We start from the raw sequence: 25,340 nt of genomic DNA on the forward strand, positions 1-25,340 counted from the left end.
TCAGGATAATCCAGGCCGCCCTAACGGTAAGCTTCTTCCAAAGGGAGGGTTTAAGCCTGGCTTTGAGGAGGAGGTGTCGCCTCCCACTCCCTGATTGGTCCAGAAGTTCTGCCTCCTGAACAGACAACGTGGTCTCAGGAACAGAAACAGAAGTCAGAGCCTGGAGACGCTCGTTGTTCAGTCTCCAACATTTGAAGCAGTTCATGGAAGTCCAGCTCACCTTCCCACTGAATGATGGGACGCCAGGAAGGAGGAGGAGAAGCTTTCAGGTGTAATCTGGGCGAACATGGACAACCACAGGTGTCCAGGTTCAGGAGACTGACCAGGTTCACAGCGCAGTCTTAAATGTGTTAGATGATTCATTTATTCTCCATATGACACTGAGAGGGCCTGAGTTTATAGAACTGTGGTTTTATTAACAGACTAAATGTGTCCAAAGCCAGCAGTGATTCCTGGACCCGGTGGTTCTGCCTTCAGGAGTCTCTGTGGAGGACTTTAGACCCACTCTGCCCTGCAGAATCTTTTTAAGTCAGACACATCGGGGGGTTTTATTTTTTAGGCAGGACCAGCCGGTTTCAGATCCAGGTTAGATTTAAGTCCAGACTTTGACTAGGACGTTGTCTTCCTCATCCTTCAGAGTTTGCTTTTCATCACAGATGGCCACACACTCCTCTTCAGGATCTTCTGGCAGAGAGCAAAGTTTATGTTTTACCAGGACAGCCTAAAGTTCTCTGGGATCCTCAGCATCTTTATTTATGTGAGACGGGCTTTTGGGTTCTTTTGGGTCAGCAGTGGTTCTGGTCTTCTGCTCCCATGGAGGATATTTTAACCCAGTCTTTCTCTCCTATTATTAAATCCTGACCTCTGACCTGATTTTGGTGGGTCGGCTTCTCCTGGGAAGGTTCTCCACGGTTCCACGTTTGCTGCGTGTGTGTCTCATGGTTCTGACTGTGTTCCTGGAGTCCAGAGTCGTAGGAACGGCTTTGTAACGCGTTCTGCCGGTTCTGCCAGTTCTGCTATCTGCAGCGGTCCAGTCTGGCCTGTCCACTCCATCACTGGGCGGTTCTGGTGGCTGTAAACCAAAAAATGTTCCGGTCTGAGAAAGAGTCAGATAAGTGGACTAATCTTAATTCAGCTAGTGGACAGGTCGGCTGCTGCTGCATCATAAAACAATAAATATTCTGATAGTTTTCAGAGGAGTAGACTGGTTTTTATCTTTCTCAGCTCCATATTTAAACTTGCTGTAATCTCTGAGGAAACTGGTCCCAGTTTAATGTTTGTAGTCCTTTAAATGTCCTGAGGAAGCTCAGGGTGGACGCTGCTCAGCTCTATAAATTGTTTAGGATTATAATATAATATTCCCAGAGATATTCCCACATACAGCGCGCTCTCATTGTGTTTATATTTTCCCCTTTGATTTCCTTTCCTCTCTCTCTTCTCCTCCATTCGGACGGGGATTTTAGTTTGGCCTTGAGCAGTAATTGAAATTCCCATGGGGGGGGGGGGGGGGCATTAGGCTCCTTTGAAGCGGCTCCTGAGCCGACCTCCGCCTCGCACACGTCTGTCCTCATCATAAACACGAGGATGGAGCCGCTGAAGCCTCCGTGTGCTGACCAACCTTGACTCTTTGATTTAATCCAGCGCTGGTGGAGCATCGCGGCGCTCCTCGTGTGCGCGTGGTCTCCCTAAAAGCCTGCTGCTGCACACAAACACACCTTCCTACCCTCCAACGCAAACACGCTCATATGCATGCACTCACTTCAAAGAGAATTAGGTTCAATTGACTTAACATTTAGCAGCTTCAAAGGCTGGGGGGGGGGGGGGGGGGGGGGATGATGCTCTGCATGAGACAAACTTCAGCTGAACTTTTCAGTTTGCTACTTTCTTCATGTGAGGTGACCGAGTTTTCAGAAAAGCATTTTACTTTTATCGCCATCAGTTAAATGAAAAGGTGGGATTGTTTCTGGTTTTATAATAGTTTAAATTAAAGTGGTTCAGGACATGGAACTAACAACTAACGGACGTTGTTGATTGGATCAACGGTTTAAGCTCTTGGCTTTCTGACATGTTTGGCATAAAAGAATAATTTAAAAAGTGGCTTAAAGTGTTGTGCTTCTGTGAAATGTTCATGATGGACTGCAGCATCAGAGTCGCTCCACCGGTCAGGATGAATAAAGGATTTTATTTTAGACAATCCAGTGAAATTAACACACACAATTATGTATGAATAATGATATATAGAATTATATTAATACGTATAGCTTATTAAATGATATGTAGAATTTAATGATTATGTCTGAAAAGTGGTACAAAGCAGTTAAACTTCTTTTTCCTTGTCATAGTTTGAGTTCCTGCCTTAGTTTAGTTTCTGTTTTTGGGTTCTTTTCTATTTTAGCTTGTGTCCTGTTTCAGTCTTGGTTCCATCTTAGGTTGGGTCTTGTCATTTATCTTCTGTTCTAGATTGGTTCTTGAACTGTTTTTTAGTTTAACCTGTTTTCACATGTCAGTAGTTCAGTTCCACCTCCAGCCACTTCCCTGATCAGCTCCTCCTAGTCTAATTAGTTTCATTCTGTTCACCTGCTCACTCCCCTGCTTATTCCTGCCTCTGTTCCTTACTCTCTGCCTGATTATTGTGTTTTTTCCTGCCTGGGGTTAATCTGATCCTGCCAGTTTTCTGTTTTGCCTGTCTGCCTGAAACCCTACCTGATCCGGTTAGTTTTTGCCTTAATTATTTGACCTGTTCTGCTCACTTCGTTTTATTAGACCAGCCTGACTTCTGACCAGTTAATTTTAGGTTGTTGGCTGTGGACTGTTTGAGTTTTTTGGTCACTGCCTCCTAGCTTTTTGGCTTGGTGCCCTTTTTGGTTTTCTGCCTGTTTTTGCTCGGTTAATAAATCACCTTTTTATTACAACCTTTTGCTTGTCTGGCTGAATTCAGGGTCCTCTGTTTCTGATTCATGACATTCCTATAGTTTTTACCACCAACATTCTTCCTGTTTCTACTCATGAGTCCATTAAGTAAGCAAATAAATCCATTTACTGAACTTCATAAACACACTCAGAACAGCGATTCAGACGTTATTAATCCAAGTCAGCGATTTTCTTGGATCCTACATTCACCTCCATGGACCAAAATCATTAAGTGAACAAAAACACAGTAAAAGTTTAACAAAAGATGAACTCACAGAACAAGCAGCAACAGAAAAGCCTCCATATGCAGCAGCCTGATGGTAGAGGGAATGAAAGAGGCTCCAGTGTAACGCTGAGGGCAGGGGTAGAAGGCTGTTAAAGGAAGGATGGTCATTTCCTCGGATCAAACATTCACAATAATAAAGGCTGTTTTGTCCTTTAATGGCAGCACATTAAAGGGAAATAAATATTTATTTTAGAGGGGAGAGCAGTGCAGCACTGAGGGGCGCATGGGGAGCATTCTGGGGTCAAATAGACAAACCAGCGACCTTTGCAGCCTCTCCAAAACGCAGAGGCTCCCTGACCAATAGCCCCCCCCCCCCCCCACTACATTACTTACATCAAAAAGAACGTCATGATCCTAAAAGGTCTGAGCTGTGATGTTCTGAAATGCTTTGAGCAGCAGGTCAGAGCCGTTCTGACTGATAAAGCTCCACACGTTGCAGTTTGATGCCAGACACTCAGAGGAGTGGAGGACGCTGCCGTTACTCGTTTAAATTAACCGTTCACGCATGCTGAGCGGACAAAATACCATGCAAGGCTTTTATTGGTGGATTTTATTCATGTTTAACAGAACTAGACATGAAGTAATTTGGTCTGGTTTAGAAAAATGCTTTTTACTTAAAAGTAAATCATGACTTTATGTCATTGGTTGTATGTGTTTGTGCACTGGAGGATTAATCTAAATAACCTGGTAAGGGATGATTAGTTTAATTAAAAGCTGATTAGTAAAATCTTTTCACTGTGGGATGTTGGCCTTTCCTCTTCTGATGACTTCAGGATAGCAGACTGGTAAACCTAAACCACTGTTGGTTCCAATGAGGAAACACACTGCAAAAAGTAAACTAAATTTAAGTCAAAGTTTCTTGAAATGAGTGTATCTGTCCTTAATTTGAACAGAAAAATCAGATTATCTGCCACTGGAATGAGCATTTTGACTGCTAAAATAAGATAATTAAATATATTGCATTTGAAATCAGATGCTGGAGATGATTAGTTCATATTTTAAGTGCAAAAATCTGATTCTATTGGCAGAAAATTTAAACTTGCAGCGCAAACCAAGGGCAAATATAATAATTTCAAGAAAGTTTAACTTAAATTTAGTTCTTTTTTTCAGTGCAGGAGAAAGTAGAAATGCTTAATGAGTTGATGATCAAACCAAGAAGTTTTCCTGCCTGGCAGCAGCTGTTGTTCATCAGAAATGTTCCATTTAACTAGAAGCTGAAATCCATAAAATCTGAATCAGTGTGCAGAGCAGAGAGGAACATGGCGCTGAGGAAATATTAAATTTAATGATAATGAGATTTAGTGCCGTATTCTCTCATTGCATCTGTGAAGCTCATGCAAACATGTGGAGAGCTGCCTGTGGGAATATTAGAGTGTAAAACCTAAAGTCATTAGAACAATTTATTGGAGCAAATCTCTTTTAAATCTTGAATATTTTGTACCTGGCAGCTACCAGACATCCTGAGGCAGAACGGCAGCTGCACGCTGGAGGGAATCTCCACATTTAGCATTTTCACATCACTTTCCTTCAGCTTCAAAGTAAAGTTTATTGTTGCGTTAAAAATAAAAATGTTTAAAGGGACCAGCCACCAACAGACACTGAAGTTTCTCTGTTCATCAGTTGGCGTTTTAGTCCCTGTGTTGGTCAGAACCACTTCAGGTACGGTCCGGGTTCTGGAAGAGTCTTTCCATCATACTTGGAATAAGATCCTAAGTTTAAAAACTAGAGAACAAAACTAATGCAAACGATAAAACTTGATCAACAAGTTTCTCCTGACTAGAAGTAATATTAAGTCTTAAAGCGGATCTTTGAAGGGAGCTAAAGATTAGGGTGATGGGAAGGAGGCTTTCTGACCTCAGACTCATGTAAAAAGCTGCTCTGTCGTTAGGAGAAATTAATTATTCATTGGTTATTGAGAGGTGGATAAATGTAATTGGTTCTTTGTCTCCCATAGAAACACCTGCTGGTTTAAAATGTGGATCTTAACCTGCCATTCTCAGATCTGTGGCAGCAGGTGACTCCTCACCTGTAACCCATCAAGGCCAATCAGGAGGGGCTTAAGAGGAATGGGTTCCCCAGATTGTTCCTACTAACAGAAGGATCTTCTCCAGTCCCTGGTTCTGTCCAGAACCTCAGTCCACTGCCTCTTTGAAGAACTCCTTCTGCCAACTCCTCCATTAATCTCCTCTCTGCTCCCCTGGATTCACTGCTGGAGCTCCGCTTTACTCCACCAGCACCACTCACCTGCCTGTGAACCTTCTAATGCCCGGCTGCCACCACCTCCACCTGGAAACACATGAAGGAGCATTGCTAACCTGCACCGCTCGTCACAATCTGCCAAACCAAAATCAGCTGGCCGTCTCCTACAGAAGACGACCAGGAGACGACCAGAAGACGCCCTCGCTTACAGGACTAGTCTCCTTCCTTCTGTAAGCACTCTGTACATACAGAATGACAATAAAGTTGTCTAAGTCTAACTGAAGGTCTGTGGGTTGCTGGTACCAAGGTGTTGCACAACAATTGTCTCGTGACCTTCACAGCTTTACTGCTGTAAAATAAACTGATAGTCAGAGACATATTTAACCATAACCCTTCTAGATATTCTGGTGAGGACCAATGGGGCTATAATTGAAAAGTGGAAAGAGCATAATTTCATCAACCAGGTGCACCTCATAAGATTTCAACAGGAGAAAGGACAAATCAGAAGAGTTGTCCAAAAACCAAGGGGAGCTACACAAAGACCCAGAATGACCAGGACTCCACCTGATTACCTTTATAGGCCAAGGACTCAGCGGTCTGAAGAGAGCAGTCAGGAAGGAAGGAGGCAGGAGAAGGAGCCTGAATGCTTCCTCTCATGACTAGTTTAGCCTAGAAACATTACAACATCACTGAGAACCCTTTAGGTATCCCACAATGCTTTGCGGGACATGCCGTATCAGCACAGCTGCCTCGTGGAAATCAACAAAACTGTCTGAAGAGAAGAGAGCGCACTTTGTAGTTCATGTTCAGACTCTCATCATCCATGTGTGTTTCTGTCAGGTAATGATGTCTGGTAGCGTCACAGCTCGTCTGTTTTTCATGTTTTATGCTTGACGCATCCAACAGGTCTGTGAGGCCATAATACGTCGTTTTGGCTACGGCGGCCCTCTGCGCGGCCAGATGTTTCTGCTCCATGCACCTCGGAAAAGTCCTGAGAGCGAGAGTTACTTCTGGTGGTGATCAACTAGTTGTTAACAATTCCTGAAGAGAAATCGTCGCCATTCTTAGAAGAAGAACTTCTTCTTCTACTGTGTTTTGTAGTTCTGCGTATAGTGGGGTGTGGTTGGTACACTGAGCTATATAATACACTGGAGTGCTAATCACCGTCTGTTTGAACGAGTCACTTTGAAGCCACCAGCCGCCATATTGGTACTCCCTATTTCCCCCCAGTAACTAAGGAATATGTGCGCTACAGCATCGAATAACAAGGATTTTCTCATGTTCAGGGGGGGCTTAAGACTTTTAAAATGTCAAATGCCATATAGTTTTATGTTATGTTCTAAAAATATCAAGTACTGAGAAAGTCATGTGCTGAAATATTTTGCATTTTATTCATTTAAATATATATGTTTAACATTTATAAATATATAAATAACAATATACAAAAACATATATTTACATATGTGTATACATATATACATATATACATATACACATACTTATATATACATATATATATTTAATATGAATAACATGTAAAATATTTCAGCACCTAATTTCCTAGTAGTTGATAGTGTTAGTACATCCACTGACTGTAGAATTACCTGTGAAACGTTTTCACTCAGCCAGAAAACTGCTTGTTGTTGCAACCAAATCCTATGGGATTCTGTGAGAGTAGGGAGTAGCAAGATGGCGGCCAGTGACTTCAGTTTTTCGGCAAAATCAGCACTCCAGTGTATTATATAGCTCAGTGGGTTGGTACGCTCGGTGCAGGAGCGCAGCGCTGCCCTCTAGAGTCTAGGAGGATCCTTCAGAGCATAAATTCTGCAGATGTTGTGTCTGTATGTCTCGTTTCATGCAGAACGTGCGTGCATCAAGCATAAAGCAACCTTAATGCAGCATTTAGGGTTCCCTGCATCACATCTGGACACGGCAGAGAACCTCTGGGGCCGTGTGACCTGGCCAGGTGAGATAGGAGGAATGACTCCATGCTTAGCCACAGAACAGCAAAAGCAACCATCAAGATTGGAAGTGGGAACCTCACAGAGTTTTTGTATTTGAAGGAAGGATTGATGGAAAACGAATTTAAACACAGAACCTCTGAGCTGCTGGGCTGGTCCTGTCGATCCCTGACTTTACTCCAATGATCCAAAAAACTGAAGGTCAGACAGAAGAGATCCCCAGAACCTTTACGGCTGATTGTGGTGAAGAATGTGTCCTATTTACATTTTAGCAAAGAAGTTCTTCATACGCCAGGTGTGTCTCATATGGAGACATCAGTCCAGAGGCCTGTAAGCCATCCTCCACCCTGAGCTCCTCTCTTCAGAACATTTATCCTCACAGGATGTTCACCGGTCCTGAAGTTGGACTGTGATCAGAACCTTTTCACCCAAACCTCCAGCACCGAGGGAAAATCAAAGCTCTGGAGTCTCAGACTGAGAGAAATGAGAAACGCTCAGCAAACAGCTTGAAAGCGATGAATGCGTCACGAGGCTCTTTTCTCTGAGCAGATCCCAGACCTGCGTGAGGAGAGAAGGTCTTTCATCTCTGAAGGGGAAGTAAGGAGTTCATCGCTGCTGTGGATGAGCAGAAAGGCAGGATGAAGACGTCCATAAGTTTCCCTTTCTTGGTTTGGATTTCTGGGGCTTTAGTTGTTTTTACATCTGAGAGCTGTGAAAGGTTCAGGTCCACCAAAGAAAGGCTGAAACCCATTCCCCCGGTTCCTGTCAGGTTCTGTCTGTGCTTTTCATGCTGCACAGACATCATGGAGGAAATGAAAGCAGGACTGTTTGTCACATGGTCCACCAGAAAGTTGGCTCAGACAGATGTTTTTATTCTGTTGGAACCACTCATGGGTCTGCGTGGTGGTTCTGCCTCCTCAGTCCATTTCCATCTTTGGGTCCAGCAGCACTTCTGTCTTCCTGGACGTCAGTTCTAAAAAGGCCAGCAGAGAAGGCTGGTTCTGGTTCTGGTTCTGGACTGTTTGACGCCAGAACGTTCTTTTCTTTGGATTGAGGAACACAAGCAAGATACTCTTCAATCAACCAGAACCAAAACCTGAGCAGATCTTCATCAGACGGTCCACAGGGAAAACATCCAGATGTGGAAAGTTGGTCCTGATTAAACCTGGCTGGTATAATATAGATCATGGATGGAGAACGGGTTCTTTAACAGATACTTTCAAATGTTTCGCTGCATCCAGACAGGACTTTTTAAATTCTGTAGAGTCGTTGATATTTTGAAGATGTTTCAGGGAAGCCATCAGGATGGGAAAAGGTTCTGTTGCTGTAAGGTTTAACTCATTTTCAACGCGCTGTGAGGTGTTCACTACATCTGAATCACAATCAGTCCAGGAAGACCAGCATCACCTCTGATTCCTTTCAGAGTTTCATGCCAGCAGGAATAAAATGGAAACATCAGTCTAATGTCACCTTGATGGCTTGAAGTCTGCTGGAATGGGAACCCACCAGAGGAGGATTATAGTGCAGCTTTCTGCTTTTACAGCTGGAAAATATTTATTTATCTGCATTTTCTCCATTCAGGCTCTGCAGCAGCACCATTGATCGACAGATGTTGGTTCTCCTTTTTCTGCATGTATCACAACATCTTCTACACACAACCATCACACTGGACCTTAAGATGAGGATCAATGGAAACCTGCCGTTGATCCTGCAGGAGCTCTGACTTCAGGGGACGATCATCTTCATTTTTCAGACTTGGAACCTCAGAAACTCTCCTTGAACCGTTTGTTTAATGATTTTGCTCCATCCCTCAGAAGGACTAACAGGGTTTTATTTGCTCCACATCTGTGTTGTTAATCTGGACATTTCTGCAGCAGCTGCACCTCCTGGTCTCCGTCTGCCTCTCCAGACTCAATATTCTTGTTGGTTCTGGTTCTGCTGCTCACAGACAGTCGCCTCCTCAGTGAAGCAAAGATGAGGTTCTTCATGTGCCTGAAGAACCCGACTTCAGCTCAGCAGGTTTGCAGGAGATGAAGTTCTGGACTTCCTTGAAGCAGCGTTTGGACTCAGATGACGTCTTCTTCCCAGTAAAAGCAGAGCAAACAGCTCAGGTCCCTGCAGTGTGAGTAGAGATGCTCTGATATCATCTTCATCATTACTGACACAGAATCCTCGTCTTCATTAGAGTCACCTCCCCCGCTCCACACAGAGACCCGTTGTTCTCCACGCTGCTGTCGTTCACATTCAGGGTTCCTCACCATGACACCATGACATTTCTGGCCTGTTCTCCTTCCTGGTGTCTCCTCCAAGGACCTTCAGCGTCTAAACACAGAAAAATGTACAGATTTTTCCTCCTTTGGTTTAATTCTTGGTTTTGGATACAAACACAGCCTCACAAGAGGAGAAGATCCATCACAATTAAAATGCTCCAATGTGTGAATTAAAGAAGAAACAGAGAAACATTCCCAGCAGCATCCAATCACTCCTGTTAGAAATGTTTTGCTTTTTTAGTGAAATAAATAAATCCCTAACTGTTCATCTTTACCAGCTGAACGTTCAGGCCTCATGGATCAAATCCTAGAGAGATTAACCAGCGATGCTGTGATGATTATTATCGCTGTTTCCAGAAGAAACGTGATAATGACTGGAGATCTTCTATGCATGTATTGTCCATACCTGCTATGGGTGCAGGTGACGGTGGCCTGGGCCTCCAGCCGTCACTGGACCAGAGGAGGTCCACCCTGGACAGGCAGGCGGCCGGTCCTTCACTGGGAACGCAGAGCAGCTGAAGGAGCTTTGCTCCAGGGAACTGAGAGAATAAAAATAATAAAAAATAAAAAGCTCAGATGCAACTGAACAGGACACAAAAAGGATGTTAATGACCTGAGAGTCTAAGACTAAATGCACAGGAAACAGAACCCAGAGCAAAAACAAAAGCAGACCTTTAAATAAAAACACCAGCGAGAGCTAAAAACAGAAACTGAAGTTTTATCAGTGGTGAATGAGCGCCACCTGCTGGCTTTATATAAAGTATCATGAAAACCTTTTTTATTTATCACAGGTGAATAACAGGGACCACTCTGTGGTTTACCAGCTTATTGTCTGTGGTCTAAAAAATCTTTCTTAACATCTGAAAAGAGCAGCTGGATCGATTAAAATGAAGCTTTAGATTCTGATTTTAGGTTCTTTAAGCAGTAATATATTACCAAAGTTGCCTTTTACCAGATTAGGAATATTCCCAAAATAAAATCTTTCTCTGATGCTCAAACCCTCAGTCACACTTCTGCCTGGAAAAAACTCAAACGTCTCCAATCAGAACAGAACCCAGAACCCAGAACGCCTCACCAGAACTCGGTTGTATGAACATCTTGGATCATCTTCTGGGCGTAGATTGAAGCTCTATAGAAAGCATTAGACTAGCTTCTTTAATCTTCTCCTTTAAATGTCTTTTAAAACCTAATTTCTAGAGGTTGTTTTTTTTTCTATGCATGTTTTATTACATTTTAAATTGTTTTATCATTTTTATTAATTTTTGATTGTATAATGTACTGTAAAGCAGTTTATAACTCTGTTTCGAAAGGTGCTATACAAATAAAATTAATTATTATTGTTTCATACTCCTGAAACTGAAGAACCAATCAGCTCTGAGGGGACAGCAACAATTCATTTTAGAGCTGGCCAGAACCAACACACAAAAAAGGATGAGACATTCAATTAATTAAGTTTTATTTATATAGCACCAATTAACAACGACACACATCATCATCAAGGTTCTTTCCAAAGTCAGACTCCATCAGATCCTCCAGGTTGGTGAGAAAGTTTCCTCTCTAAGGAAACCCAGCAGGTTGCATCAAGTCTCTCCAAGCAGCATTCACTCCTCCTGAAAGAGCGTAGAGCCACAGTGGACAGTCGTCTGCATTGTTGATGGCTTTGCAGCAATCCCTCATACTGAGCATGCATGAAGCGACAGTGGAGAGGAAAACTCCCCTTTAACAGGGAGGAGAACCTCCAGCAGAACCAGAACCAGGCTCAGATTTAGTTTAAGATTTAAACCAGCCTAATGCTTTCCCCTTAATCCCTACAGTATGCTCAAGTCTTTGTAGGAGAATATTGTGATCAACTGTATCAAATGCAGCACTGAGATCTAACAGGACAAGTAAAGACACAAGTCCATTATCTGAGGCCATGAGAATATCATTAGTGACCTTCACCAGAGCTGCTTCAGTGCTATGATGAGCTCTGAAGCCTGACTGAAGCTCCTCAAGTAGGTCATTACTTTGTAAATGTTCACATAGTTGATCAGCAACTACTTTCTCAGGGTTTTTTTTCTTATGAGGTGGTTCCTGTACTACCGACAGAAAACATGCCGTTGTTAGTAACAGACGGTTCATCTGTCAACTTTCCTTCTGTCACAAAGTTATGTCACCGCACTTCTCTGTTTTATTAATCTTTTTCTTAAAATAATGAGGAACAACGACATATATCAGTGTAGTGAATGGAGAGTGGACAATGTCTCACTAATGCTTACCCACAATGCACAGGTAGCATCAGCTTTAATCCGCTGTGTATTGAATACACATGGCGTAAATCAATCTGTTCAGTATTTATGTTTATACCTTTATTTGGAATCTTTTAGATTCTGTTCCTGTCTAGTTAGCTTATGTCCTTTATTATTTTATTAGTTCTGTTACATCAAGTTAATATACAGTACAGACCAAACGTTTGGACACGCCTTCTCATTCAAAGTTAAAAATTATATACTTAACATAAAAGTGTGAAACAACTGAAAATATGTCTTATATTCTAGGTTATTCATTCAAGAGAATGCTAAGAGTGTGCGGAGCAGTAGTCAAAGCAAAAGGTGGCTAATTTGAAGAACCTAGAATATGTGTGTCTGTACTGCATGTCCCTGTTTGTGCGTTGGCTGTTTAACATGTTGAGTTTAAGCAAAGTTTCTGGTGTGTCACACAGTTCTTTTCCACCTCTGTAAAAGTTAAAATCGCCCACAACAATTAAACATTCATAATCAACACATATCACAGATAGAAGATAATTTAAAAAAAGTTAGATTTGGACTTAGGAGGCCTGTAAAAAATCAACAGCATAGTTTGTACCAGCACTGTATGTCTTCTAAGACTGTTTATTCCTGTTTTTTATCCTTTTAGCTTCACTCTTTCTGTCGCGTATCATCACAGATATTTTACAGCTATCTTGAAGAAAGAAATAAGACCAGAGTGGATTTGGGAGATTCTTTCACGTAATCCCTCTGCTCTAGTCCCTTTTTATTCAAATAGGGACTACAGCATTTCTTACCAACAAAAATCATCCACTATACCTTTAGAGTAACTTTGAATTATATTCTTGATTATATTCAGAAGAGTCAGCAGCCAAAACAGTACTCTGCTGTCCGCCATTTTTTTCTATTTCTGTTGGTTTTACAATTTTAGGCAGCTGCAGTGTTGTATCTATGCATTCATTTCTGCCAATCTATGTAAATATATCTAGATGCAGCCGCAGACCCTACAAGACACGCCCCCTGTCCTTCAACACACGCCCACTGACATAAAATAATTTTATATGTAGACCCAAAAACAGGAAAACGTGGTTATATTCATGGTCTTGAAGTTCCACACATGATTAGAGTTACACCAAAGAAAGTAACGTCAAAGAAGATCGGAAATAAAGAAGGAATAAAAAACTGTATGAGGATTAAGCGAAAGGATAAAAATATGGAACAGAATCAATAAAACTAGTCCAACACTATTCAGAACCACAAAGAAAGTCTCAGCAGCTCTGAGGAGTCCCTTAATGAACAGAGGAGAACCCTGTGGTGGAACCATGAGAATATTTACCTCCCGAGGCATGTTGTTAGGCAAGGCAAGTTTATTTAAAAAGTAGCAAGACGTTTCAAACTTCCACATTACATAAACATGGATTATTGTTTTATTAGTTCATCCAGGCTGCCGTCTATCATGTCAAATATATTTTTAAAAATGTCTCCAAATTACAACTTTACAAACCGAGCACTTCATCCATGAAACATAAGGGATCTAAAATGTTCCAGCAGAGGCTGGTGCTGTCCAAGTTCAGGTGCCTTTTAGGGTTAAACGTTCATATTTTCTTCTGTTGGCTTAAATTGTTCTTATTCTGAACACTTTTTCCTTCTCAAAATAATTTTTCTTGCTCTCCCCAGTCTTTAACTGCAGAATTTCACCAAATATTGTGCCTTAAGCCTTTCACCTTCAGCCTGTTATACCAGATCCTTCAGAGTCATTTTCTGTTGGAATATCAATTATTTATTGTTACATTATAAATGACCCAGCAGAGGGCAGCATTTCTCAGCAACGTCTATTCTTTAAAGGAGATGTGACTAATCTGAATAAATTGACTGTCAGTTAGAAAAATTAACATTATAAAGAGAGGAACTGCTGGTCCAGGCTGTCAGCCAGGCTATTTCAGCTTTATCTGTAACCTTACCCTCAAATATTATATGTCACGTTTTTATGTACGTTTTTAAACAAATTTCTTTAGACAGGTTTCAAGAAGATGAAAAATCTACTGATAATTAGTTTGTTTTTAAAAGCAACGTTAAATCTGTAGAATTATGTGTAGCCCTTCATTGGTATTCCAAAGCAGCTCTAGCACTAAATTAGAAGGGTTCCTTCTAATTTATTGTGGACCCAAAGAGAATTTAAAGTCTTTATTGAAAACCCTTTAACCACAGCATTAAGGCCCATCTCATTTTTATTAACAGTAGTCCTCTCTGGACTTAACTATATCTGACCCACAATTAATGAGACCTCTGTAAATTTAATACATTTATTGAACAAAGAAAAACCCCAACATCCACCACCCATCACCCTACGAGGTGAAATAAAGACCCGGATGTGTCAGAACCTTCTCAAATTAAACATCACCACAATTGAAGCCATATTGGTTTGTACACTCATCAGCTCCAGTGATCTCCCATAACCACCACGTCTCTTTCTGGTCATTCTCTCAATGCCAATAATTAACTTCAGTGTGAGAGTTGGTGCTCATCCCTCATTTGACCAATTACACTCATCAACATGTTTCTTTCACCTGAAGAATCTCCTAAACCTCGTCCTCCTCTGAACCTCAGCGATGGTGAAATACTGGTCCATGCCTTCGTCTCCTCCAGGCTTTAGTTCTCTAACATCCTGTTCATGGGGATTCCTGCAAAGAATATTCAGAAGCTGCAACACATCCAGAACTGTGCTGTGAAAGTCTGCAGGGCTGAGCACATCAGTCCAATTCTCCATGAACATCACTGGCTCACCGTTACCTACAGAATCTCATCACCATCAGTGTATTCATGGAGATGCTCCAGGATACTTAGAGGACCTCTTCACACTCCACTCATCCATCAATACCTCCGTTCATGCCGACCCCGTCTATCCACCTCACTCTTCCCAGATAATGGAGGACCGGGTCTTCTCCACAGCTGCTTCTGGCCTCTGGAACACCGGAGAACCTTAAAAGTTACAGCCTTTCCCACTGATCCAGGAGGTTTTGGTTTATTGTATCTTATCACATTATATATATATATATATATATATATATATATATATATATATAGATAGATAGATAGATAGATAGATAGATAGATAGATAGATAGATAGATAGATAGATAGATAGATAGATAGATAGATAGATAGATAGATAGATTTAAATCAAAAGTGCTGTATAATTAAATAAAATGTTTTTTTTAAATGGCTCATCAACAGAACAATTACACATCTGTAAGTCAGCAGCAGATCCACAACAGAACATCTAGAGCAGAACCAAGGTGTTAAAATGGTCTAGTCAAAGTCCAACCCTCACCCTGACTGACATCCTGTCAACATGTAAGCTGCCAGCTTCTGTTCAGGAACATGAAAAGTGTTTGTCAGCCTGTGAACACAAACAGATCCTGCTCCCTCTATCAGCTGAGTTATATTAGGAAGTAGCAGCTGTTCAGGCACGTCTCTCCTCCTTCATCGGGTCGCTGCTCCTCTACACCCTCACTACAACAAAGATAGCAGCGCAGCTCCTAATAATAACCAGGTTAACAGCAGCCTGCTGCCGCCATGCTGATAGGCACGGCCGGGCCTTGGAGGGCAGATATTCTGGCCTATCGTCTGCTCCCATACCCAGCCCAGTCATGTTTGTTCATGTTTATCACGCCTCGCATACCGGGCTCCTGTGTTCTGCTGACAGCTTCATGGAGGGATCAGAATAAGCGGCATGAAGCTAAACATAACCAGCTCAGATTGAACCTCTGCTATCAGAACTGCTGCACTGAAAAGTTCAGTGTTCGTCCCAAATGAAGGACGAAACCTTCAGTTCTGGATCAATCCAGCTCATTCCAGAGTGCAGGTCTGCTGGTGGTTCCTAGAGTCTCTAAAAGTAGAATGGGAGGCAGATCCTTTAGCTATCAGGCTCCTCTCCTGTGGAACCAACTCCCAGTTTTGGTCCGTGAGGCAGACACCCTGTCTACTTTTAAGACTAATCTTAAAACTTTCCTTTGTGACAAAGCTTATAGTCAGAGTGGCTCATGTTACCCTGAGCTACCTCTATAGTTATGCTGCTATAGGCTTAGGCTGCTGGAGGACATCAGGGTCTATTTCTCTCTCTCTGCTGAGTTCTCCTACTGCTCTCTGCATGTAATGCAGACCTTAACTTTATGTTTTCTCTCTTTTTCTTTCCTATAGAAAGTGTTCCTGTTCTGTCCTTTCAGACTCTTCCTCACACTGAGCTTGATTCTGGTTCTACTGGGGGTTCGTCCCTGTTCAAAGGGAGCAGTTCCTCTCCACTATCGCCACATGCTTGCTCAGTATGAAGGATTGTATTAATGTTGTGATGATGTGAAGCAATCTGCCAGCTCTTAGACATACTGTACTGATTTTCATTCATCAATAAACAGATTCTGACTGCAAGAATTACATATAAACTATAAAGTGCATTTAGACGCCCTCTCTTGTTTTTCACATTGTGTAAGTCTTCAATACCCATCATCAACATTTCCCCATTTTGTCCCGTTACATCCAGGAGCATCATAGTATTAATTAGGGGTTTATTGATTTGAACTGAATTGAATTGTTTTACTGTTCCACGTTTCAGTACAACCCCATCAGGAGAAAGATCGGCATAGGAGACGGGTCCTCTGAGGCCATGTTACCTTTTCTATCTTTATGGCCTCTCCCAAATGAACTAGAACTTCCCTGAGGTATTTCTATTCCACCATTCAGTTCAAACCACAGCCGGCATGCGATGCTGTGCCAGGACTGCATTCATCTTGCAGTTTTGCTCACAAAGCATTTGGTTCTGCTCAGTTTGGACCATCATAGATTCCCAGCAGCCTCACCAAGAACAGAACTGCAGCCCAGATCTTCTGACTAATAGCCAGCTCTAGTTAGCAGAAATCCTGTCATCATAAATCCAATTATGCACGCATCTTCCACATCCTCGGTGGACAAAATAGACAAACACATCATCTTTAACTCCCTCAGGAATCCAGGGTGTTTCCGGCTGCGTGTGTCCCCTCAGGTCAGCTCGGCTTCCCTCACCTGGTCTCCTCATCGAGAAAATTTGATCAATTGTGTTGAGCGATTGGATCGGACCAGATCCACAGTTTTCGATTCAGATGATTTGCAGAAAAAGACTCTGAGAGAGTTCAGCAGCAGACAGACAAGAGAGCACAAACAGGAGAGGTTCAGGGAGGAGAGGAGAGACAGAAGTCTTTTATGTGACGGATCAACATGAAATAAAACATCCATCGCTTTGATTTCACTCACATATAAAAAGTGTGGCATGTATACTCCTAAATAAAAGTCCATAATAAATAAAAGTGTCCTCAGAAGTCATCTAATTTCTGAATGATCAGCCGTGTCTATCTTAATCTAACTGCAGCTGTTCTGGCCTCAGAGGTTCCTTAGAGAACATCAGAGAGAAACCAGGATCATGGAGAACGAGGAACCCAGCAGACGGGTCAGGAAGAAAGTTCTGGTCCAGTTTCCAGCAGGTCAGGTTCTACAGAACCTCCCAGAATTCTGATCATCATGTGGACCTGGAGAGAGGATGGACCACCTGCAGACCTGCCAGGACATGGACGTCCACCTGGACTGACAGGCTGGACCAGGAGAGCATTGATCAGAGAAGCAGGAGGACCATGGTGGCTCTGGAGGAGCTGCAGCTCAGGTGGGAGAACAGTTATTAGAGAGAGACTCCACAGATGTGGCCATTAAGGAAGGAAGTGAGAAGAAGTCCTGATTGCCACAAACCATGAAGCAGACACAGTAAATCTCTGGATGGAGGTGATCTGGTCAGGTGAGTCTAACGATGAACGTTTTGGGCTGAATCTAGAACAGTTTTAGGGCATCACCCCGACAGTAAAGCCTGGTGGAGGGACCATCATTCTGTGGGGGACTGAGATGTGAGCACACAGGCAGGCTGCATCCAATCTGACGCGCTGCAAACCCAAAAGACCTGCAGGTGCAGCTGTGGTTCTGCAAGGTCTGACCCAGAAGATCTGAAAACTGATAAAGCCACTCCTCTCTGATATACACTAGTAAACATGTTAAAACCGTGAATCATTGTCCGTCCACCTATAAACCTCGTCATACTGAGCTACTGCACCTGATAAGATAAGAAGCTCCTTTATTATCACACAATGGGGGGAATGTGTGTGACATAAAATCAACTAAAGGTTGTTGTTGGTCAGAAATGCAGAGAAGTTGAAGTGGTTTGATACTGTTAAAGAAAACCTGATGAAAATGGGAATGTGTTGTGGTATTTTGTGTTTTCCTGTGCCAACCTGTTTATTTCTGGTCCTGTGATGAGTGATGTCTGCCGCTAGATGGCGCCATCTGCAGAAGAAGCGGCTCTGCTGGCAGCTTCAGCTCACAGGATGGAAACGGGCTCCTTTATTCTCAGCTCTGCATATTTTACCGAGGAGAGACTCTGCAGCGCTGTGGACCAGCAGCGTCTCCGGGCTGGGGGGGGGGATGTTCCTGGGTTAGAGGTTCTCTTGTTCTTAGGGGAACGGTCAGGAGATGAGCCCCGCCGCCTGAAGCGCAGCAGAACCCGTCAGAGTCCTCCAGCTGGAAGCACTTAGTTCCTGCAACAATCAGTCTGTTTCTAATTGGCTGGGGTGGCGCCCCCTCCCGCTCCTCCCGCTCCTCCTCTCCGGTTTATTGTCACCGGCAGTCGGATCGTTCCCTCAGAGCAGCAGCCTCCCTCCGCTCCGGCCCAACATGCGGACTTTAAGAGAGGATTTCTGATTCCTGCAGCATCTCCGCTCCTCCGCACGGTAAGAGCGCGCCTCTGCGTCCTGCTCGGGCACGTCTGCGTGCGCGGAGCTGGCTCGGTTCTGCTGGCGTTGTTGGTTCTGATGAGACCGCTCGGTGCTGGAGTTAAACTTCTGGGCAGCTGGGGGGGGGGGCTGGATGGAGTCTGCGCGCTGTTTGGAGCGGCGGCTGGACGCAGGGGCGCGCATTAAGCCCCGGTGTGGTCCCCGGGACCCCCTGCTGCTGGCTGCACGGTGCGCTCCTGGGGAGATTGCTTCTGCCTAAATCTGATCCCTGCTCCCCTGGGGGAGAAACCCTAACCCGGCGCAGCCTGGTATGGACCTGGTGGACAGAGGCACCATCCACCCTCCTCCTTTAATCTCCTGACATTTGCTGCCATATGGCTCTGCCCCCCCAAAGGCTGACAGATGTTCAGCCGCTACATCAGCTGCTTCATCTGGAGACACAAACCAAAGTCACTCCCCCTACAGTAGAGATGTTGGATCAGAGGGGGGTTCCCACCTGAGGCCTGAGTGCCCCCCTCTCCCCCCCTCACAGAGAAAGAAGCAGAGGAACCCTCTGATTATGGGGGTGTCTGGGAATGTCTTCCACTGGGGGGTCTGCAGGAAATAGCCAATAATCTCAGCATCAGCCAGGCATTCATTTCCTCTCATCGCAGGTTTCAGCCCACCAGGAGCAGCGTGTGTGATTTGTTTGATTTATTTCTCTTTTGGAGCATGTTGGGAAAACAGCGGCTGATTATATTTTCCTCTCATCTCTCTTAATAACCTGCTTTATAGATCTGCTGATGAATAATTGATGCAAAACAACATGCTTTACATTCAAATCCACATTTGAAAGCTTGATATAGCTTTGCCTGGAAGTTTATAAAAAAAAAAAAAAAATCCCCAGCTGGCACAACAATCTGCTCTGTCCTCATTTATCTGAATACAATGAATAAAGAAACCATTTTCCACTTGATTTTAAATACAATTCCTTTTAGCTATTAGGGGGAACGATGCTATTTGGATGATTTTTTTTTTGTATAGAGCTTCACAACATGTTGGATCGCAGCAGTTATCACAGCATCAGCGTCTCATCGCATTAGCAAGGTACCGCTTGGAAGCAATATTTTGTTGGATGTAATATTTCCGTCAAACTGTTTGGCAATAACCTGTTGAGATGTGGCCTTATGAGAATTATTGCTGATAACCAGTATTATATATATATATATATATATATATATATATATATATATATATATATATATATATATATATATATATATATATATATATATATATATATATATTCTAACCCTGTGAACTGCGTAAAGTAACAACCACACCGCTAACAGCCATAAATCCAGCGCCAGTAAAACAAACGTCTGCCTCCACCAGCGGGCTTCACCTTTAAATCCGACGTTTTTGCTGATCTGGTTTGTTTGGTTTCCTTCAAACATGGTGCTGAACATTTCAGTTTGCAGGAAACTGAAGGTACAATGGACTGATGTCAGCTGCTGAGCTGATTCCAGACAGACTGTAACTGGCTGTAATTTACTTTCCTGAAGCTGGATCCCCGCCTCTGCTCCAGATTAAGTCCTCGGTGTGTTGATCATCGTCATGTGGCTTCCTGACACTTTACCTAATTCACCTCAGGCTGGAGATCCAGCAGGATCTGTTGTCCAACTGGGATCTGATGTGTTTCCAAAGTGTTCCTCGAAATAATTTTCCCTTGATAGAAACATATCAGAAAAACTTGAAATAGACCTTCAATGTACAGATAAGATGAATAGCCAATGGTATTAAGAGCTGCCCGTTGCTGGACCAATCATATGGCTGGAATGGAGTCATGCAGTTAGGTGGAAAATGTTTGTGCCGCTGTAGCCTCTTACTTCGGGTAAGAGGTTATAAAATAAGAGAAACAATATGGCCGCCCTGAAGGAAGCAGAGATTCAGTCAAGTGAAGGTATTTAGGATATTAAAGGCGTGCAAACACTAAATAACTTTCGCTGCAAATTATGTTGAGCGGATATTCCGACAAATGTTCTGACCACTGAAGCGACTGGAGCGCGCCGAACGTGAAACGTTATAATCTTAGACGTGAGCGAGTGCTAAGCCCTCCCTCCGTCCTCCCAACGACCCGACAACAACGACCCGACAACAACGACCGTACCGCTGCAACCAACCATACAGCCTCTCTGGCCTCTTGATGAAAAGAATTTTATTCACTTTAACCTTTATTTATACAAAACAGTAAAATGTTCGCTGACATGTTCAGCTTTTGATAATAAATCTTTAAATAAAAACTCGCCTTCTGATATCTTCTTTAATAGTCCAAGGGAACGTTAAATATTGACACATACAGTGATTTTTTTTTTTTTTTTTTTTTTTTTTTATACTGTGATGATATAAAAAAATCATAACGATAAAATATAGATAATTATCAACAAATTCAAAACATATATTATATGCAGCCCTGGGCATTTTATGCTGTTATTTAATGACATTTTAGATACAGACACACAAACACTGAATTCAAACTCAACCCTTTATTCAACCAACCGTAAGTTTTTAAAAAAAGAAAAAAGAACATGTGCTCTCTGAACTCCTTGAAGGGGGCGGAGCTTCCTGGGTCTGCATTGTGATTGGCTGGGAGGATGTATGATATATAATATTAACCTACATGATAGAATGCATAAGGAAGGAAAACTGTTATTCTATTGAACTTTTATTGACCCTTTTTTCTGTCATCGATATTCAATTGATTTTTTTTCGTCTATTGATTGATAAATATTGTTATTGAATTATCGTCCTGCCCTACTGTGACATATATTGACTGATATGGAAAATATCGTTATAGGATTGTTTTCTATATCATGCAGCTCTACTCTGTAAAAAAAAACGTCCGAGCAGCCGTGGACCTTTCCCTGGAAGCAGGTTTTGGGACTAATTTCAGGTTCTTTCCTTCTGGCAGCTGGGAGGTTGTGAGTTGAATTCCAGTTTGCCACAGCCTCATGTTGAAGTGTGCTGAGCTAGGACACTGAAAAGTGCTTTGAGTGATTATAAATAATAGAAAGCAAAGCATAAATTCACTCTATTCTGTGTTGCCTTTTTAAGCAGTTGACCTGTTTGTGACGTTTTAATGTTTGGGAGCAGCAGCTTGAGCTCAGAGGCTGGAGTAGAAGCGCTGCTGGCTCCTCCAGTCCACCTGCTCTGCAGTGGGACACAGTCTGCTAGTCAGACTGATTTTCTGGACAGGGCCGTGGAGCCCAGGGAGGACATCCATCCGTACCTGATTTACGGCCCCCGTTATGTCTCAGTCTGCCGGATCAGGTTCAGCAGCGCCTGAACGCTCCAGATGGACTAAAAACAGCTGAAGGAGTCGTCAGATCAGCCCTGAAAGCTTTGTTGTTCTGGAATCTAGTCACCAGTTATAGTTTTATAAAGTCCTTTTACTGTCATCAGTTTTCCTAAAACACAATGTTTGTGTTACTATTTTAATTTAAGACAGTTTCTTCCTTGCATTTTTTTCTTTCTCGTGATTTTAAGAATTATATAAATGTTCTACATTAAAGGCAAAACATTGTAAATATGCTTTATGAGTTTTCCAAAGAATTTCACTGATTTAAAGATCAGAAATCCTTCAGTCAGCTTGAGGTTTGGACTTTAAAATGATTGTGTTTAATCTAAAAAAGGTAAAGTATCGTACAGGACAGCTTCTTGTTAGAGCAACTTCAGTCGGGTCGTCCAGACAAGAGAACCAAGTCCAACCTGCTGGTGTTCAGACTCTGGGTTTATTCAATGTTTGATGTTCTAAGAACTTCAGTGCAGGGAGTATTTCCTCTGCATCTGTTCTGTTGACTGGTTCTCGTTGTCAGCAGCTCAGGTTTTATCTGTAGACGACGCTAAACCAGATTCCTTTGATAAACTACACAGTGTTGAGATGCGGTTTGAGTAATTTATGGATCAGGAGGGCAGATTTAAACAATCACCTGCTACCAGCAAGATTCCAAATAAAGTTTTGTTCATTGAGCATTTTTCTGCTGAGTAAATCTTCCTCAGGGAGCTGATCCCTGTCAGGCTGAGCAGGACATCAGGCAGAGTAACGGTGGTCGTAACCAACGGCAGGCAGGAAAGCCAACAGCAATGACTGTACAGAATGAGCTGCTCATCAGTCTGGGATTATCAGGTTATAAGGCCACGCCCACCTGGATGACGACAGTTAATCTATGCTGTGTTTTTTTTAGTATTCGGTGTCGTATACAGATAAAACCGTTTTATAAAGTGCTCTAATGAACTCCTGCTCGACGTGTTTCGCAGCTCCTTCTGTTTTTAAAACACATAATTTCTCATTGGCTTTCAACCCAGAGTGAGTTAATATTTGTGTCTTAATACTGAACTTTTCCTTGTATTTGTTGTGTTTTTTATTTAATTAGCATATTTATTTTACTATTTTATTGCTGTTTTTGTATTTGTACAGCGCGTCAGTTGGCTACTATGTTGTATTTTAAGTGCTTTAGGAACAAATATGTTGTGGAAATGACGCAGCAATAACAGGTATCATGTGATGCTATGCAGACGCTCGGTCTACACTGATGAAGATTCACTCACCTTAGCATGCTAAACGCTTGGAGCTAGCCGACTGTACAGAGCGTCAAATGTTCAGATGGTCAGGTGATCAGGTGTATTAAAACAAGGATTAAACGAGATGCGACTATAAAGCGAAAAAGGATTTATTCTATGCTGTCATAGCAGAGTTCAGATCTGACAACCTTCCCCCAATAAACACAAACTATACAAAACAGAGTCAGTCATTTCAGAAGATGAGCACATTTCTTTTCTCACATGATTATACATACAGATAGTTAATATTAATTAAAAATGATATTGGACAAGTCTGGTAATATAGGTAAACAATAGAAATTAAGAAAATCTCTAAGTAGAGCTCTCTGTAAAATAGAAATGTACTTTATGGTGTGAAATAAATACATTAATTTTGACTGAATATGTCTAAAACCACAGAGGTGTCTGACACCAGGTGGACATGATGAGTATGTCATTATTCTGCTTTATGAAGGCTGTTGGCGCTTTTTAAACCTGTAGTGACCAACTTGGTGAGATCCAAAGAAATGTCTGAGGCCTAGGCATTTAATCAGATTAAAAAAAAAAAAGAAATGGCACATTCTGCATATATGTAATTAAATGTAACTACTTAAATGTATCATTCCTGCCAGGATTAACTGTAAGACAGCAGCTCGTTATGTAGCTGAAGTTTAAACTGATTTCCTGTTTACATCCTGTTCAAATAAATGTGTCTTCATATGAATTTATTTTACATTAAACTACAAATAAAAGCGTGTTAGTTCTTCCCTGCCGGTGCAGGGATGAAGGACTCCCGTCTATATTCTGAGGAAGCTGTTTGATATTCATCACGACTTTCTCTGTTTTCTTTCTGAATCTCGTCAGCACTCCTGAGATAAATCCCAGATCTGAGTGCGACGCATGAATCCGGTCAGCGAAGCCAGCATCACACGCTGCATACCAACCAGCGGCGCAGCTACATTTCCTCTGGGTCCGCGCCGGGGGGCTGGGGGGGGGGGGTCACGTTTATCAGGCGTACTCCCATCTCTAAGTAATCTGCTATTTATAGAGCGGATGAAGTGCAGCGGACTGGGAACAGGAGGAGGACAGGGTCTGTGGTCTGTTGCTGTCCGGATGGAGGCAGCAATAAGCGTGGAGCGGCTGCAGGCCCGTCTACCTCTGCACATCTGGTGCTAACACAAGCTGGTGTAACAATCTCTGCTCGTCGTGCCTCTTGTTATCTGGAAGCTGTAAATGAGGCTGAGCTTTCAGCTGAGGGCCGGCATGTCGAATGTCAGGACGATGATTTAATTTGCTTTAGAGTGGAACCGATCAGAGACGCCGGGCTCCTCGGTGTGTTTGGCCTGCATGCACGCATCCTGCCGCCATCAAAGAGCCGAGATCCGATCAGCAGCCCGCATGCGCAGCAGCGTTGGCCCGAGGCGGCCAAACAAATCAGCGCAGCCCGGTATTCAAATCTGTGGGATGTGTGAGAGTAAAATGTCAGGGAGGCAGGCCGCTCTCTGAGGAGGAGGACACTTTGTTTCTCTGTGAAAAAGGTCCAGAGTGATGAAGATCTGCAGCAGAACGATCATCTGCTAGATTCTGCCCTGATAAGAGAACAAAGTTAATATAAAAATATCTGATTGGTTTAAAACATGCTTTTAATCAGATTAACAGAGTTTTTGCTGAAATTCATGTGTTCTGGAGGGCTGAGCAATGCTTAACTCCCTGATGTATTCTGGGAGTTGTTGTGCTTTAAACACACTGTTTAAAGTTATTTAATGTTTCATAAATAACTCTGTTAGGTATTATCTGGTGAATATCAGCCCAAACAGCTGATATCAGGACAATAGTTGGCAGGAATGATTCGAGCTCTGGTGATCTTTTAACAGCAAACTCTGCACACATGTAGAATAAAGGAGAGACAACTTCTCTTCAAGTTCTAGAATTTATTAACAGAAATAAATGAACATCCAGAGAACATCACTATAGAATGCTGTTTATCTGAGTTATTAAAATATTTCAATCAATAAGTCCTCTCTACTAGGATAGTGGAACTTAACTAAACTACTAAGCAAAATTAAGATAAAAGAAGCTAAGAAACTATGA

The 25,340-nt window shown here is 42.5% G+C and overlaps 1 protein-coding gene across 4 annotated transcripts in view; it reads left to right on the top strand.

Moving 5' to 3' along the window:
- Window positions 1-18,333: 18,333 nt before the first annotated feature.
- The window catches only part of LOC105918746 (poly(rC)-binding protein 3), a 99,839-nt gene continuing 92,832 nt past the window's right edge, over window positions 18,334-25,340 (top strand). For all 4 annotated transcript variants that reach the window (XM_036151754.1, XM_036151756.1, XM_036151758.1 and 1 more), the window contains exon 1: window positions 18,334-18,668. The gene's annotated coding sequence lies outside the window, so the exon portion shown is untranslated. The remainder of the gene's footprint in view (window positions 18,669-25,340) is intronic.

This window comes from Fundulus heteroclitus, chromosome 20, assembly GCF_011125445.2.
Source record: "Fundulus heteroclitus isolate FHET01 chromosome 20, MU-UCD_Fhet_4.1, whole genome shotgun sequence".
Lineage (NCBI taxonomy): Eukaryota > Metazoa > Chordata > Actinopteri > Cyprinodontiformes > Fundulidae > Fundulus > Fundulus heteroclitus.